This window comes from Oreochromis niloticus, linkage group LG3 (genome assembly GCF_001858045.2).
Source record: "Oreochromis niloticus isolate F11D_XX linkage group LG3, O_niloticus_UMD_NMBU, whole genome shotgun sequence".
NCBI lineage: Eukaryota > Metazoa > Chordata > Actinopteri > Cichliformes > Cichlidae > Oreochromis > Oreochromis niloticus.
In genome coordinates, this window is record NC_031967.2 from 36,918,715 (window position 1) to 36,935,607 (window position 16,893).

The 16,893-nt window shown below is 40.4% G+C and overlaps 1 protein-coding gene and 1 long non-coding RNA gene across 4 annotated transcripts in view; one reads left to right on the forward strand and one right to left on the reverse strand.

The window, feature by feature from the left end:
• Positions 1–5,343: 5,343 nt before the first annotated feature.
• On the reverse strand, positions 5,344–6,245 carry LOC109196879 (uncharacterized). The gene is made up of 3 exons (XR_002058215.2): positions 6,187–6,245; positions 5,544–5,768; positions 5,344–5,406 (listed from the first exon to the last, which is right to left on the reverse strand). It is a non-coding gene; the product is annotated as an uncharacterized LOC109196879 (long non-coding RNA).
• A 1,824-nt stretch (positions 6,246–8,069) lies between these two features.
• The window catches only part of LOC102077131 (zinc finger protein 638), a 32,041-nt gene continuing 23,217 nt past the window's right edge, over positions 8,070–16,893 (forward strand). For all 3 annotated transcript variants that reach the window (XM_005459533.3, XM_019351944.2, XM_005459534.3), the window contains exon 1: positions 8,070–8,202. The gene's annotated coding sequence lies outside the window, so the exon portion shown is untranslated. The remainder of the gene's footprint in view (positions 8,203–16,893) is intronic.

Genomic DNA, 16,893 nt, shown 5'->3' on the forward strand with positions numbered 1-16,893 from the left:
TCCCATCCTCCCAAACTCTATTATATAACTCTAACAAAAGATCTTTAGCTGACTCACTGAGTTGGTTTAACATGGTATAGCATACCTGATCTTTTCCCGGTGCTGATAATTTAGATTTCTGTAGTACTCGATGTAGTTCTGTCTTTGTAAAAAGGATATTTAATGAATCATCTGTATCCCCTACCAGGTCCATTAAGTCTCTATTCTCTGCAATTGTCATGTCTCTTCCTCGTCGCCCTTCCTCACCAACATTGCCTGAACTGTGGACTTTAACAAAAGTTTTTGCCAACACATTTGCTTTTTCCTCATCTGTTACTGCTATGATGTCTCCATCCCTCAGGATTGGATAATCACACTCCCTTTTCACACCATTCATCCTTCTAATCATTGACCAAATGTTCTGTATTCTTGTCTCCCTCCCCACTGAATTACAAAACCCCCTCCAGAAGTCCCTCTTTGCACTTTTAATGGTTCTTTTTACCTTAGCTTGCAATCTTTTATATTCAATGAAATTCTGAAAAACTGTGATTGTTCTTTAAAGTCTTAAATGCCCTATTTTGATATTTAATCACTTTATCACACTCCTGTGTCCACCATGGTACAATCTTCTTCTCCCCTCTACCGTCTTTCCTCTTCATCACCCTGCTGGCCGCCTCTAAAACTGCCTTACAAATAAAATAATTTAACTCATCCAACCCCACATTCATATCAATCTTTTGCATTTCTTGATCACTAACTAATCTAAATGTATCCCAATCAGCATCCCTAAAACACCACTGCTTCACCCCCCTTACGTCTCGTTTTGCTATACTGAACTCAATCATCGTCATTATAGGATAATGGTCACTGCCTACAGTTTCTCTTTCAGTACCTGCCATGAACAAATACCTGCCAGCGAGTCTGACACCAATGTAAGGTCAATTGCTGATTCTGCACCTGTTCTAACATCCACTCTCGTGCCACTTCCATCATTCAAACACACAAAAGTCTTCATCTCCATCAATTCCTCAATCACTGCACCATTCCGATCATTACCATTACCCCACAATGTGCTGTGTGCATTAAAATCGCCACACCAAATTACTTTTCCCTTTAAATATGTGTCAAGTTCATCCACCGATATATATCAGTTTATTAGCTGGATTGTAGTAATTAATCACTCTGAAACTTCCAGTCCCTCCCCAGACTTCAAGTATAATATATTCTAACTGTGTTCCCAAAGCTACAACTCTATATTGAATCCCTTGTGCCACAAATATTGCACACCCTCCTCCATTACCCTCCTTTCTATCTCTGCGAACACTACTATAACCTTTAATAACAAAATCTAAAGTAGGTTTGAGCCATGTCTCCTGAATACAGATTATGTCTGGTTTCTTTTTGCATTGTTTGACGAATCCGTTAAATTCTTGTCCATTTGCCATCAGACTTCTGGCGTTCCACTGTAAAATTATCATATTACACTCTCCTCTGGTCCTCCTGCCTTCCCCTCCCCTCCAAGTCTTTTATTGACAGTTTCCCAAGATATATCTTTAATGCCAAAAAACCTCTCTGCTCCTTTCACAACTATTTTAATTTTCTCTGTTTTGTGTTTCATCTGATCTGTACAATTTATGACATAGGCAATAAACAAAATCATCTTCTCCACTGTCAGTCCTGTACGAACTCCCTGTAGATGTATTACTTCTGACGTTGATGGTCGAAACTTTTCTGTCCCGTCCTTTGCCTTTTGTACCCTTTTGACAGCCTCAGCGTAACTTAAGTTGTGAGCTACTTTGACTTGCTCAACCTCCACAGCCTTCTTCCTTACTTCACACCCCCCATAACTCACCCTGTGCTGCCCCCCATAGTTACTGTACACTATCCCCACATTCGTCATATCGGTGTTCCCCTCCACACTTGGGGCACCTCTGTTTCCCTTTGCAAACTGCAGCGATGTGTCCGTATCTCTGGCATTTATAGCACCTGAGGGGTGGTGGCACATATGGCCTAACAGGAAAGCTCATGCAACCTATTTTAACTCTGTCCGGCAGGACTGCCTCCTGGAATTCCAATCGAACCGACAGGCTACTCACCCTCTCCCCATTAATCGTTTTTAGCAGTCTTTGTACTTTGCTGACCTCACCACCATTAATACATCGCTTGAGTTTCTCCAGGTCCTCTTCTACAGGGATACCCGTAATCACCCCCCCCCGTGTCACTTTGTTGTCTCTTAAGATCCTTTTGTCTCCTACAGTCTTCCTACAAATACTTTCAGCATTCAACACTTTATTTTTTTGTTCTTCTGTCTTAACCACTATCAGCAAGTTCCCATCTCTGAGAATTTTAGCCAGCTGAACATCTCCAAACTTCTTTTGCAATTCTCTAGACAACGCTATTGGGTTTAGTTGCACATCCTCATCTTCCTTCCTGAACTTTAGAATTATTTTGAATTCCTCCCTCATCGTTTTCCTCCGGACAACTCTGGAACCCTCCTCCGAACTGTTCTCCTCCAAGCTCCGTTTACTAGGGCGTACTTGCGTACTTGTGCGTACTTGCGTTCTCGTGTACTCGTGATACGTCATCAGTCGGAGACCAAGTACTGTTCCAATTCGAAGTACGCATCAAGCCGAGAACGCGAAAAAGTCCCGGATGTGTTCTCGCTCCGCCCGTTTTATCGAGCATGCATCGGTGTGGACTTGTGTGGACTTGGTACAGCTAAATATCCCAGAATGCATTTCGTCCAAAACTCAAACGCGGCAATGGCGGACGAGCGGGGCTAAAAACTTTTAAATATTACTCTTTCTGGGTCACAAAATAAACTTTTAAGTTATTTTCAAGCGAGAATGTAGCTGTGTAAACTTCAAATATCTGCTCGATTTATCAAGATATCATATATTTCCAAACGCGCTCCGACGTTTTCAGAGACGTCTGTGACCCGCCAGCTGCATAGCAGACAGCGAGGTCGAGGATTATTAGAGCCGGCGAGAACAGCGGACTCCCGGCACATCGTTTTCAACCCCCCCCCCCCGCGGTCTTTTCTCTACTCAGGTTAAAGAAACCCCAGCAGCTGTCTATCGTATTGAGTGTCCACTAAAATAAAAATAAAAGCGTTCTAACATCTCACCTGCTTGTTTTTATTAAGGTATGTACATGTACACTATTTTTATTAATAGAGATTTCACTACTGAGGTTAAAAATGATATATAAGTCACGTAGATCACTTCTAAATGTTAATGTTTGGTTTATTTCAGTGTTTTATTTGTTCCTGAGTAAACCGGTTTGGCTGTGATTAAAGTTAAGCTTCATAACATGTTACTCACAGTTAAATTAGGAGGGGACGGCAGTAAAAACTCCGGACCTGTGACATCATCAAGTACGCAGGTGTTCCAATTGTACAAATCGCGAGTCCGTGCTCGCGTTCTCGGCGAGTCCGTACTCCCGTGCGTTCTTGGCCAGTACATACTCGCCGAGAACGCGAGTACGTACTCACGTACTTGAGAATTGAGAAACGGCCCTAGTCTGTGTCCCAAATAAACTCGCCTCCTCTGTCCTGCTTCTCCCTCTTCCTGATCTTCTCCCGCCAGCAAACGGGGTCCAGTCACCAAAATCCATATCATCATCCTCACCCACCTGAGACGCCATTCCAGCCAGTCACATACCAGTTTATGCCCAACTGCCAAAGTCCGTGATCCAAATCCGTAGTCCAAAGTCCAAAAACTAAACGATTCACTTAAACCGTATGGAATGTACGCTTCTAGCTTGTCGACCGACCGCCATCCGCCTTGTGCATTCACACTCATCGGAACCTCGCCTCCACCCTCCAGTTACCCCCGAGCTGTTGAGCTACCTGGGCCACGAAGTCTACACCGCCAAGTCCTTAAAATTCAGGGAAATGAAGGACGCATTTGAGGGCCACATTTCGAGCAGCCTTTGAATCGGGACAGCCTTCGGCACGTCGCTGTGACGTAATCGGCCTTAAAATGCGGCCTTTAAGGCTGCAGACCCTGAATAGGGCTTTGGAGCGTGATGTCACTGGAGGTGGGCCACGCCCCCTTCCGCCATGACAGTAGGCTAGACACAGGATACAGCTTCAGCTATGGTTCGTACGTGTTGTGTTATCAGTTGCAGCGTTTGATCACACGATCGTGAAGGCAAGAAGCTGGATAATGGGCTCTCTTTTCATCGTTTTTCAACCTGGAGGCAACGTGAGGGATCCCATGTACCAATATTACTAAACAAAGACGTCAGGCTTGCATTGCAGCAGTGAGAGGAGCGGATCGAGTTCTGTGCAATCCTCAGCTTTTTGTTGGTTGGGTCTCTGCATCTTCTTTCCGGTGAGTTCTAAATTAATTCATATCACTATTAAAATGCTTTTAGTGTTATTTTCAATGTGCTGAGGTCATAGATAATGAGATAAAACATCCTAATGTGTGATGCTGCAGAACCACGTCATGTCATCATGTCGATTGAGTAGCTTATGATTTAGCATTATTGCAGGCAAACCAGCATATGAAATGGATGTAACAAATCCCGACTGGGCACCAACACTGCTCATGGGCCTCTAAAAACATACTAAATTGCTCTCATTGTACACTAATCCGCACATAACTTCCAGATGAATCACACACCTGTCATGTGCACTAATTTTATCTTACAGGCTTTTATGCAGCTGCAGAGTCTGAAGGTGTGCCCCGTGCAGAAGTAATCGATGAAGATCTGACAGAAGAACAACAACAAAATTACAATGTCATAGCTGTGGACAGCAGTTGTGTTGGACAAGTGGAGGTTGAGGTACCACCTGTAAATGTGGACAGTGGTGATCGGACAGACAGCATCACAGAAGCTAAAGGGCAGACGAAGCATTGTGTGTGCAATGAACAGGGCAGAGCAGAAATAAACACAACACTGCTTGATAAGATTGTTAAGGTTTGCTGTGTTTTGGTGAATATGTGCCCCAGTGTGGTTGTCAAACCAGCGCCAAATGAAACTTGCTCTTGTTGAGTATTCATAAAGCTGTTGTGTTGCATGTGTAGTTCATTGTAAATAATTGTACTTTGTGTGAAGTAGTTTCAATAAAACAGAAAAGAATAGTATACATGGTTTTTTTTTTTATTCTTGATCTTATCACATGTACTTAGCAAGTACATAAAAATGAAATGCAAACTATTTACATGGCAACACACAGCTGGCATCAATCTTGAACCACAAAATGAAACATTACAGGCTATTTAGAGCAGCACATTGTTTGGAGAAGTATTTCCCAACAAGTTCAGGAAGACACACTTTAAGAAAGAAGTCTTGTGCTTGCTTTAAACGTGATTCCCAGAAATCCACATCAGGGAAGATGCGTATGACAGAAGGTCTCTCTGTGTCCACACAACGAGGTCACAGTGCAGTTTCATTCAGTCGTTGTGAGTGCAGTACCTGAAACACACAAAAACCACTTTTAATAAAAGGTCTGTAATGAACCAAGGCTAATATAGATGGGTTGGCTGTACGTGCAAATCAAAAACTGTAACAAGGAAGTTGTTTAGAAAGTTATCATGTTCAAACCGACTTACCTTTGTCTTAACGACAACGTACAGTTGTCGCAGCGTGGAGGCATAAAGATGGACAAATCTTGCACCCAGCCGTTCGTGAATTGGATGTGGGCCTCCAGGGTAGGTCGTCTGGGTTTCCACTCCGCTTCCTTATTTCATACGGGTCCACATTACCGATGCACGCAATTTTTTGAAAGTACCGTCTCTTGGCGTCTGGGCGCAATCGGTCGCGATACAGCCCTTTGTCTGTGGAGTCAGCGCATACACAGCAAACCAGTTTAAGAATTATGCTTATTATTATTAATAAGAACCTTCAGACTCTGCAGCTGCATAATAAAAGCCTGTAAGATAAAATTAGTGCACATGACAGGTGTGTGATTCATCTGGAAGTTATGTGCGGATTAGTGTACAATGAGAGCAATTTAGTATGTTTTTAGAGGCCCATGAGCAGTGTTGGTGCCCAGTCGGGATTTGTTACATCCATTTCATATGCTGGTTTGCCTGCAATAATGCTAAATCATAAGCTACTCAGTCGACATGATGACATGACGTGGTTCTGCAGCATCACACATTAGCATGTTTTATCTCATTATCTATGACCTCAGCACATTGAAAATAACACTAAAAGCATTTTAATAGTGATATGAATTAATTTAGAACTCACCGGAAAGAAGATGCGGAGAACAAACCAACAAAAAGCTGGGGATTGCACAGAACTCGATCCGCTCGTCTCACCGCTGCAATGCAAGCCTGACGTCTTTGTTTAGTAATATCGGTACATGGGATCCCTCACGTTGCCTCCAGGATGGAAAACGATGAAAAGAGAGCCCATTATCCAGCTTCTTGCCTTCACGATCGTGTGATCAAACGTTGCAACTGATAACACAACACGTACGAACCATAGCTGAAGCTGAATCCTGTGTCTAGCCTACTGTCATGGCGGAAAGGGGGCGTGGCCCACCTCCAGTGACGTCAACTCCAAAGCCCTATTGGGATACAGCCAGAGTGTGAATACACAAGCACTTGTGAGCTAGGATTGGGGGCGGGGCTGAAAAAAAAGACTTGCTAAAAAAAAAACAGCTGCAAAAGTCTCAACACTGGTACAAGGCTGCCCCCTGGTGTAACGGCTTTCATTAGATAATCAAGATGACTAAGTATTTGTTGCTTTGGCTACTTCTAATTTAGTATATTTACCATACAATTTATTTTAATTTTTTTGTAATTTATTACAGTTTTTGTAATATTAATCCATCACTTTAGATATTATTATTATTAAAAATGGGTACTTTTGCTTTGTGTGTGAATTTAAATACCTTAGGTCAAGCATCCAAAGCTTTGGACATGTGTGGAGGAGGAATAGTGGATATGATGAAAAGAAAATGTTGAGAATGGCGCTGCCAGGCAGGAGGAAAAGAAAACGATCAGAGAAAAGGTTCATGGACGTAGTGTCCACGCTCATGACCCTGGTTTGGATAAGTGAAAAATACTAGGTGCAGGAGGTGGCTTTATCGCAGTTCATCGTTGACATGATCAGTAGGCACAGGGCTTCACCAAAAACTATACAATTTCTAACAAAATATTTGGATTTCCCTTTGCACAGCCACCTTGGTCCTGTCTTTTTATTTAATTTCTTTCTTTAGCTCATATTGTGCTAATATTATTGTTTTGGTTAGTTCTCTCTTTTCAACATTATTTTTTATTCGGCTTTTCTTCGATGTCTATTTTTAGTGTGTGTGTGTGTGTGTGTTGTTGGGATTTAGAGATTCTTTTATTGCTACCATATAATCTGTCTTATGATAAATGCATTAATAACATGTTCTACAGTATTATTTTATCAGTAATATTTCTTACAGGGTTCATATTGCATTGAATATATTTGTCATCACATTGACCTTTCTATTTACAGGTGTAGTTATGATCATTTTATACACATTGCATATCTGTGCTTGTTTAGAGTTGATGTTCTATCCAAGAGGGTTTTAAGCTTCACTGGTGAGAGTGTCCAGGTGATACATGTTGAGGGAAGATGAGAACATAGCAGATTAATTGCATGCATGCTTACAATACACATATTAATCTAGTAGCAGGCCTGAGCGAAGGCCCAAGTGTCTTCTGCTTCTTATTTGAGACCTGCGCCAATTCAGTCTACTTAGTGATTGAGGACGAGGGTCAATTATTAGCCCTTAGAGGCCCTGAAGCTTGAAGTTATTACCTTAAAAGGAAGGTGTTATCAAAAAGAGAAGTTATATGTCTGTTTATAGTTATTAGAGATGTACAAGATGTACCCTTGTCTGTTAACAATGACTGTACACAATGTATTTTTGACCTGTATTGACGTGTATGTGGGGGTGTGATCCTCTATGCTATAAAACCAGAACCCAGTGTATTTTTGTCAGAGCAAATAAGCCATATGCTGATGATTGTTCTCCGTTGTCAATAAACTCATCGTTTGATTGCACTTTTCTGGAGCCTCCGTCGTTTGTTGTCTGGTCTGCAGTTGATTGATCTCGCTTCAGTGTGTGTGTGTGTGTGTGTGTGTGTGTGTGTGGAGGGGGGTCATAGAAACGTTGTCTTTCAGAGCTCGTGCTTTTATTTTGAAGGCTCGTCTTTCAAACCGGAACAGACAGCAGAGGAAGTTTCCGCACATCAAAGCAACAGGAAAGCAAAGCCATAACGAAAGGTAGGAAACAAAAGGCATAAACAAACTGAGCTTCATTCTTTTACTCATAGTCGGTGTTTGTCGGTCTGTTACAGCCTTTAGACTCACTATGAAAAATGTGTTCCGCGTCTGTTTTGTTGTTAAACGTAAGGCTAACTTTATCAGTGCCACTGATAACTTGGCTCAGGAGTTTGGCGTTTGAGGTCCTTTGTAAACATGATAAAGATCAGTAAAGTCAAATGAAACCTGACTAATAAACTATGATTGGGTTAAAAATAAGGTATCACCCCTGTTGGAGTTTTTAAAAAGTTTTTAGGTCTTCTCCGGAGGGCCACGTTCAAATTGATTTTCTAAGTAAAGGGTCAAGCACCCTAGTGGTGAACTGAAACATGTTGCTAAATAATACAAAACTTTACGTGTCAGATCAATCTACAGTCAAAAGTTTGCCAGACAGTAAGAAACTGAAAATGTTTTCAGACGTACCAGTTTCTTATTGCATAGACCAGTGATGAAACACAAATCATTGTGCTGCAAATACAGGGTGTACTTCTGACCCAGCTGGAATATGCTCCAGCACCACCACGACCCTAAAATGGATAAGGACTTGCATCAGTATATGAAGAAAATCTTAGCCCACTATTTACTATTTATGAACGTTTGCATTGTCTTATGAGTGGAGTCTCCAATACTGGAAGTGCGTTAGATATGAGGTTGTTTTGGAGATTGTGTCATTCATTTTAAAACAGCATGGGGTTGACTGAATGGTTCGTTTTCTGCCTTTAGGCCGTATTCTGCCCTGTGTGTGATGTCTATGTAAGATTTGTCTTGCTGCAAAAGTATTCTACTGGAATAAACATTTTAAGCATCTGATTTGTATTTTCAAGCTAACATTTTACGCGCTGTCCCTCATGTACATTTTATATCATTCTTTATTTATACTTTATACTTAGTGTTCCTTGTTTTAAGTCCTCATAATTTGTAATAATGGTTGAGTTTGGTGTTTTAGGTCTTATTTGGACAGTTTTTTGCCAGTTGTAGTGGTGGTTGACTGACAGTTTTAACCTCTCAACTTATAACGTTAATGGTTTATTTTAGCTGTTTAACATATACTGCCCTGGGGCAGGATTATATCATTCTACAGCATAGTATACATTTTCATTTCCATGTAGATGATCCCAAGCTTTAGCCATCCATAAAGTTAGATGACACACAGTAATTAGCTAAACTGCAGGAAAGTCTTAAAGACTTGGATAACCTCCAATGTTCTGCTTCTAAATTCAAATAAAAACATTTCATCAATATTAATTATTTCTAACTATAAAACATTGATAACCATTACCTCCTACCTTGGATGTTTACGTTGAACACTAACAAAATTAGTTACTTTGTAGTTTGTAGCTGATGATTGATGATGGGCTATGTAAAGACTGCTAGAATATGTTGTAATTCAAAATCTTGCATATTAACATATTAAGCACACTAAACATCTATGAGCAAATCTAAGCATGTAACTGATTTTAAAAAAGATGGCACCCTGCCTTTGAAATGTCATAGACCCCACCTTTAGTACGAGGCAGCCTAAGTGCTGTCTTTAAGTAAGCAGGAAGCTGGATTTACACTATGATCATCTGACAACAGATGGAGGCTGTATTGACTTTAATCTATAATCCAGAAATAACCTAATATTTTACATTTACTGCTCAATAGTATTATCCAGATGTGCAATGGAAAAGAGTCGAGCATTGCACTTTTCACTCTGACTTTTACCCACTTTGTATTTATGTCTTGCAACTTTTTAAAGGATTTGTCTTTCTGTAATTTGGCCTGGGAGGGGGACACATGAGTTAGGGACTTCTTTTGCAGTCGTCATTTTCTGCTTGGGTGTTTTTGCTTGGTTTGTCTACTATTGAGTTTCCTGGCAGTTCAAACTTTTGGGCAAATTTGGCCTTGAGTAAGTGCATCACTGATAATCTGTAAGCATTTCTGTCACATATTAGGTACATGGACATTTTCCCAGAATGCCTGATAAGGTTTCTGCTGTTTCACAGTTTATCACTGTCTTTCACAACCTTGATTTCTGCAAAAATTTAAACAACAAAATGTTTAAAAACAACACATACAATGGTTTTCAAATCTCATTAACACATATGTGCTTCACAGGATACAGTCCTCAAATGCAGGTTAAAGCATGCTCATGAAAAGAAGGAGCCACTTGTAATGGGCTGAGGCAAAGTGGAAAAACTGTTCTGCGGTCAGATGAGTCAAATCTGAAATAGACAATTTGTCCTTCTGAATAAAGAAGACAAGGACAATCTGCCTTGTTATCAGAACTCAGTTCAAAAGCCTGACAGTATGGAAGTGCATTAGTGCCCATGGAATTGGCAGCTTGCACATCTGGAAAGGCACCATTGTCATCAAAGGCAGGTTTTGGAGAAACATGTTAAAAAAGAGGGGACGCTCACAGTGGTAAACTTCAAAATCAGTATCAGTATCACAGCTACCATAGGGCGTGTGGTAGCGTTCACCCTCGACAATTTGCCACAGGGCCAGAATAAAACCACTCAACCAAAAAACAATAAATAGAATAAATACACTCAGGCTCTGTTTGATTAAGCTCAACATACTGTCTCAGAAGAATCAGTGGGATCTGAAACTCAGTTTATTTGAACTGCATCAGTTTAATCCCATTGACCAGAAATGACAGCAAAACACGTTGTTTTTCAAAATAAAATAAAAAAATTAAAGAAAGCTGTATTTCTGGTATGTCACTAGTCTCTCTTCCTCATCTTCCCTCCTGTTTTTCTCTGTGAGTGTGATGGAGCAACACTGTGTTGGTATGTCATCTGACTGTAAATGTACAAATATTAATGGTATTAATGGTTTGCCCCACATATCCTCCTGAGAACCAGCCTATTAATTTATGAGTTGTTTTGTTTGCTTTGGTTGCATGTTTTCATGTGTGATAGCAGCAGGTAGCAGGAGAGTGTGGTTGCAATCTGACTTAAGGGGTCAGATCAGACAAAGAAAACCTCTTTTAAAGGGATGCACAGGATGTAGCAGACTGTTAACTTCTCACTGTGCTGTCTTCGCCCAGCTGTTTTAGACCTAGGTGCAGCTGCACGGTGTACTGACCGTGAAACAAAACTGAAAGAGGAATCTGGTGCAGTCCCTGCTTTCAGCATACCGTGCAGGATATCAAAAACTCAGGGCACGTCAAAACAACAAATTTCTATTACATGGGGGAAGCCAACGGCAAAGCAGCAGCAGTTTGAAGGTGTTTCACACCTGACAGACTAACACTTCTGTCTTTGTATGTTTGTGAGTTATAACTTTTTCTTAAATCTGGTGGAGTGACTGAAAAGCTCAGGTAACAATGCTTTGGTTTCTTTCTTGCTCACTCATTATGTTTTGTCTGAGAGCCATTATGTAAGATAGAACCAAAGCAACATCCTTCTAGCCTCTATTTGCAGAAACAAACAGAAACATAAGGTTTTGCTAATATCATTTCAATTCACCAGTCAAAGCTTAATGCACTCTGAGCTCAAATGAGAAGAGTGAAAATAAATTAGGAATAACACCAATACTTTGTTTGTAAGTAATGGTGTTTTTAAGATAATCTTGGGGCTTCTGTCATTTATTTTTCTGCTAATTTATTTGCCACATCATATTTTATAAACGCTCAGTTGATCAGCAAAGTTTAAATCAAGTCTGATATTGAGAGAGAAATAGGATAAATTTAATTTAACATTGGTATCGGGTAAGTGTTCGATATTGGCAGTAACTAACAGCCAAGGTATATATCATATTGGACAGGGAAAGGTTGCACTGGTGCATTTCCAGTGTTATATATTCAAGATTAAATCATACTGTTAAGTGTAAGAAGATAACACACACCAATAGAGTGTGAAAGAGACAATGCCGGTCTCTCTCTCCAATTTTTTTGTCTTGGTAGAGATCAATTCAATTTCAATTCAATTTTATTTATATAGCGCCAAATGACAACAACAGTCGCCTCAAGGCGTTTTATATTGTACAGTATATCCTATAGTAATAGATACAGAGAAAAACCCAACAGTCATATGACCCCCTATGAGCAAGCACTTTGGTGACAGTGGGAAGGAAAAACTCCCTTTTAACAGGAAGAAACCTCCGGCAGAACCAGGCTCAGGGAGGGGCGGTGCCATCTGCTGCGACCGGTTGGGGTGAGAGAAGGAAAACAGGATGAAAGACATGCTGTGGAAGAGAGACAGAGATTAATAAGAGGTACGATTCAATGCAGAGAGGTCTATTAACACATAGTGAGTGAGAAAGGTGACTGGAAAGGAAAAACTCAATGCATCATGGGAATCCCCCAGCAGGCTATGACTTTTGCAGCATAACTAAGGGAGGATTCAGGGTCACCTGGTCCAGCCCTAACTATATACTTTAGGAAAAAGGAAAGTTTTAAGCTTAATCTTGAAAGTAGAGATAGTGTCTGTCTCCCAAATCCAAACTGGAAGCTGGTTCCACAGAAGAGGGGCCTGAAAACTGAAGGCTCTCCCTCCCATTCTACTTTTAAATACTCTAGGAACAACAACTAAGCCTGCAGTACCAGAGCAAAGTGCTCTAATAGGGTGATATGGTACTACAAGGTCATTAAGATAAGATGGGACCTAATTATTTAAGACTTTGTATGTGAGGAGCAGGATTTTGAATTCAATTCTGGATTTAACAGGAAGCCAATGAAGGGAAGCCAAAACAGGAGAAATATGCTCTCTCTTTCTAGTCCCTGTCAGGACTCTTGCTGCAGCATTTTGGATTAGCTGAAGACTTTTCAGCAAGTTTTTAGGACACCCTGATAATAGTGAATTACAGTAGTCCAGCCTGGAAGTAATAAATGCATGAACTAGTTTTTCAGCGTCACTCTGAGACAGGATATTTCTAATTTTAGAGATGTTGCACAAATGGAAGAAAGCAGTCTTACATATTTGTTTAATATGTGCGTTGAAGGACATGTCCTGGTCAAAGATGACTCCAAGGTTCCTCACAGCATTACTGGAGGCCAAGGTAATGCCATCCAGAGTAAGAATCTGCTTAGATACCATATTTCTAAGATTTTCAGGGCCGAGTACAATAACCTCAGTTTTATCTGAATTAAGAAGCAGAAAGTTAGCGGCCATCCAGGTCTTTATGTCTTTAAGACATTCCTGCAGTTTAACTAATTGGTGTGTGTTATCTGGCTTCATGGATAGCTAGAGCTGGGTGTCATCTGCATAGCAGTGAAAATGTATGCTATGTCTTCTAATGATACTGCCTAAGGGAAGCATGTATAATGTAAACAGAATTGGTCCTAGCACTGAACCCTGTGGAACACCATAGTTGACCTTAGTGTGTGAAGAGGACTCTCCATTTACATGTACAAATTGGAGTCTATTAGATAGATATGATACAAACCACTGCAGCACAGTACCTGTAATACCTGCAGCACGTTCTAATCGCTCTAATAGAATATTATGATAGACCGTATTGAACGCTGCACTGAGGTCTAGCAGGACAAGCACAAATCACGCAGATGTTTCCAAGTTTCACACGATCCTTTTATTTCCCATTACTCTTATAGATGCATCTGGAGATCAGCACACTGCAGTCCTATTCTAAAGGCTGATCTAAAGAATTCCATGCAACAGTCATAACCTCTGATCTCCTCCCCCTACAGTAAAACACTCCCACATAGGAAAAACACTGGTACAGTGGCCAGGGGTGCTGACACCCTGACCCCCATCTCCTTTTAAGATAGTGTGCGTTTGCCCTTTGTCTGCCCCTCACCCTAAGTAACTCTTGCTTCCCGCCCTGCCCTGGGGGTGGGGGTTGATTGCCCTCCTGCCTTGCACCCCAATTCTTTGTTCCCATTCCAGGCCTGTATTCTTACCCCCATTAACCACCATAATATACCCCCCCCCCCCCCTTTATGTTTCACTAAAGGCCTTTTCCACAGCGGGCGATTTGGCTTGTCACTGTGGAAAATGCACAGGTGTTAGTGTTGTAGAAGAATTTCTTTTATGTATGTATTATTCACATTCTCCAAAGGTCTCAACGTCTAACACATTCATGCCATTGAACAGCCGGGTGATTGTATCTCAGGAAGTTGGAGGAAAAGCAGACAATTCTAAAGGTAGTGGAGCCTTTTGTCTCTTCAACCACTGTAAGAGATAGTGATAGAGATAGTGTGGAGACCAAAGGTGTGAAAACAGCTGTGTACTGCCTTTTGTTTCTGTAGGAAGTATTTAAACTCAGGGCCATTCTGGGCTCAAGCAGAGACTCTGCCAATCGACTGCCCAGCAATGTTGGCTTCTCTGACCAAGCTTGGGTTTTTGTTCTTTTTTGATTAAAGAATATTAGCTACTGCTCCCCATTTGTCTGCAGGCTTTATTAAATGGAAACTTCCACAACAGTGTAAGCGCCTCTGGTCTGTTCAGGTGGTGTGTTCAGAAAACTTTTTTCTTGGCAGCCATTTTTATTTCCCATGAAATGAAACTACTAAAGGAATTAAGAGTGTCTCATTGTGGGAGATGATCCTGTTATATCTCAGAAGTCAGGTGGTGTTGATGTGTGCACTTGGTGTAGGAAATGAATTAATATTCAGGGTTGCATAATCCAGATTAGGCAACATAGAAAAAAATGTCACGGTTGTTCAGGTTATCTTATCCTCAGACAATGTAGCTGTAAGTGGAAAACTTATTTATTTTTTAAATAACTTCCTTTCTTGGCATCTGAAATGGGATGTCTTTTATTCATCTTGCCACATTACATTATGTTTTGTTTCCAAGGAGCCAGACTGTATTAACACTTTTAAGTGCTTTTAAGCAATAGTTTTCCACACTTTCTGAAGGTCTTTCAAAGTTTTGCTTTGGACATTGGCTTCTTTCACACTCATTTTCAGTCCAGTCTTTGTACCTGACCATTTTCAGAGGTGTTTTAAACATTTGCTAAGTCACTTAAGACTGATCTATGAATTATTCACGCATGAAAAAAATTCACACATAACAGACAGGTTAAAAGACCCATTTTAAAATAGGAACTTTTTCACAAAAATATATTTATAATTTCTTTACAATCTGGAAAAAACAAACAAAGCTAAAGATAAAACTGTTTCCAGATATAAAATTGTGTTTTTGCACCAATAAGGTAATTCCCAAAGAGCTTTTAGCTGAACACTTGCCATACTCTGACAATGTATACAGTAGAGCAGGGCGATATGGCCAAAAATATTTATCACGATATATATTTGAAAATTTGCGATAATGATATAACTGACGATATAATTGATGCGAAACAAAATACAACTCCACAACTTTACTAGTGCAAAAAAACACCATCCATTTATTTTCACTTAAACAAGCAGCTGTTTTTTTTTATGTGCATTAAAGCTATATAAAAACTTAACAGTGCAAATGCAAATTCCTTGCTAAAGGTTTAACTAAAAGGCATTTCCAGTAGAAATGGGCTGACATATCCTGAGCATAACCATGTATAATATCCACTGAAGTTAAAAAGAGGTGCTTTGCAACATTATACTGCAGTGCGCCAAATAAAAAAGTCAAATACATATTTTTCGGACCATAAGGGGCACGGGATTATAAGACACATTAAGCGAAACAAAGCAGTCAGATAAATCAAACTTTATTCAACTCATTCTTCTTGCTTCCTCCACTTCTGTACAATTGATTCATTAATGCTGTATTCTATCACAGCTGCTCTATTCCCATATTGTTGCAGTATATTAATGACTAACCTCGTATTGTGGATGGATTATCTCAGTTGTTCTCCTGACTGAAGTTTGGTCCGTTTACAGCATCCTGCTATGCGATTGCACTTGTCTCTAACCATCAGGAAACTTCTCGTTAACTTTTATTGAGTGGAAAAGTGTTAGCGTTCATCCTCCAGCTTCACTGTTTATGTTATGCTAACATAGCTGTGTCGCTAGCGATCACGTAGCACATCATTATAAACCAGCTAGCCCAACTTCAGTAACCTTACAAACGTCACTGCTGTGTAGCTTTCTGTCCTCGTTTGTGTTGGAAGTGATAGCAGAGCTGTACGTTTGAATTTTTTCAGAAATCTCTCAGTCAGAATATGCTATATCATGCTTAGGTAACTAGCGAAACTAGCGAGCTAACTTCCGCTAGCTTCCTGCTAACTTCTAACTCCGTTAAATGTAATAAATTCTGTTTTCATGGGTGCCTGGATCTTAAACTTCATAGTTACACCTGGTAAAGCAGCAATGCTGATCATTTTATTAAAGATGAAAGAATTTAGACCGTTTTTAACTCTTAGTGATGCTGCAGTGTTTGTTTGACTTTGGGACCTGAAAAGGAGGGAGTTTAGGACCCAGATTACTCCCAGGTTTACGAGCACCTTAGTCCGACAAATACGGCAATAACGACGGCCACTTGCATGTTCTACAAAAAACTGTGCTTTGTTGTGTATCTGACGGACAAACACCAAACCAGTTCCACATCACTGAAGTGGCACCATTTTTACAAACTAATTCTGGTTCATCCTTTCACTCAACAATCGGCCATGTGCGTATGAAAACAAAGGCACTGCGCATGCGCATTTGAGCCATATTCTATCGCGATATTTCATTTTCCTATCGTTGCCAAACATTATACCGGTATTACCGTGAACGGTATAATATGGCCCAGCCCTAGTATACAGTGTGTCCTTAAAAAT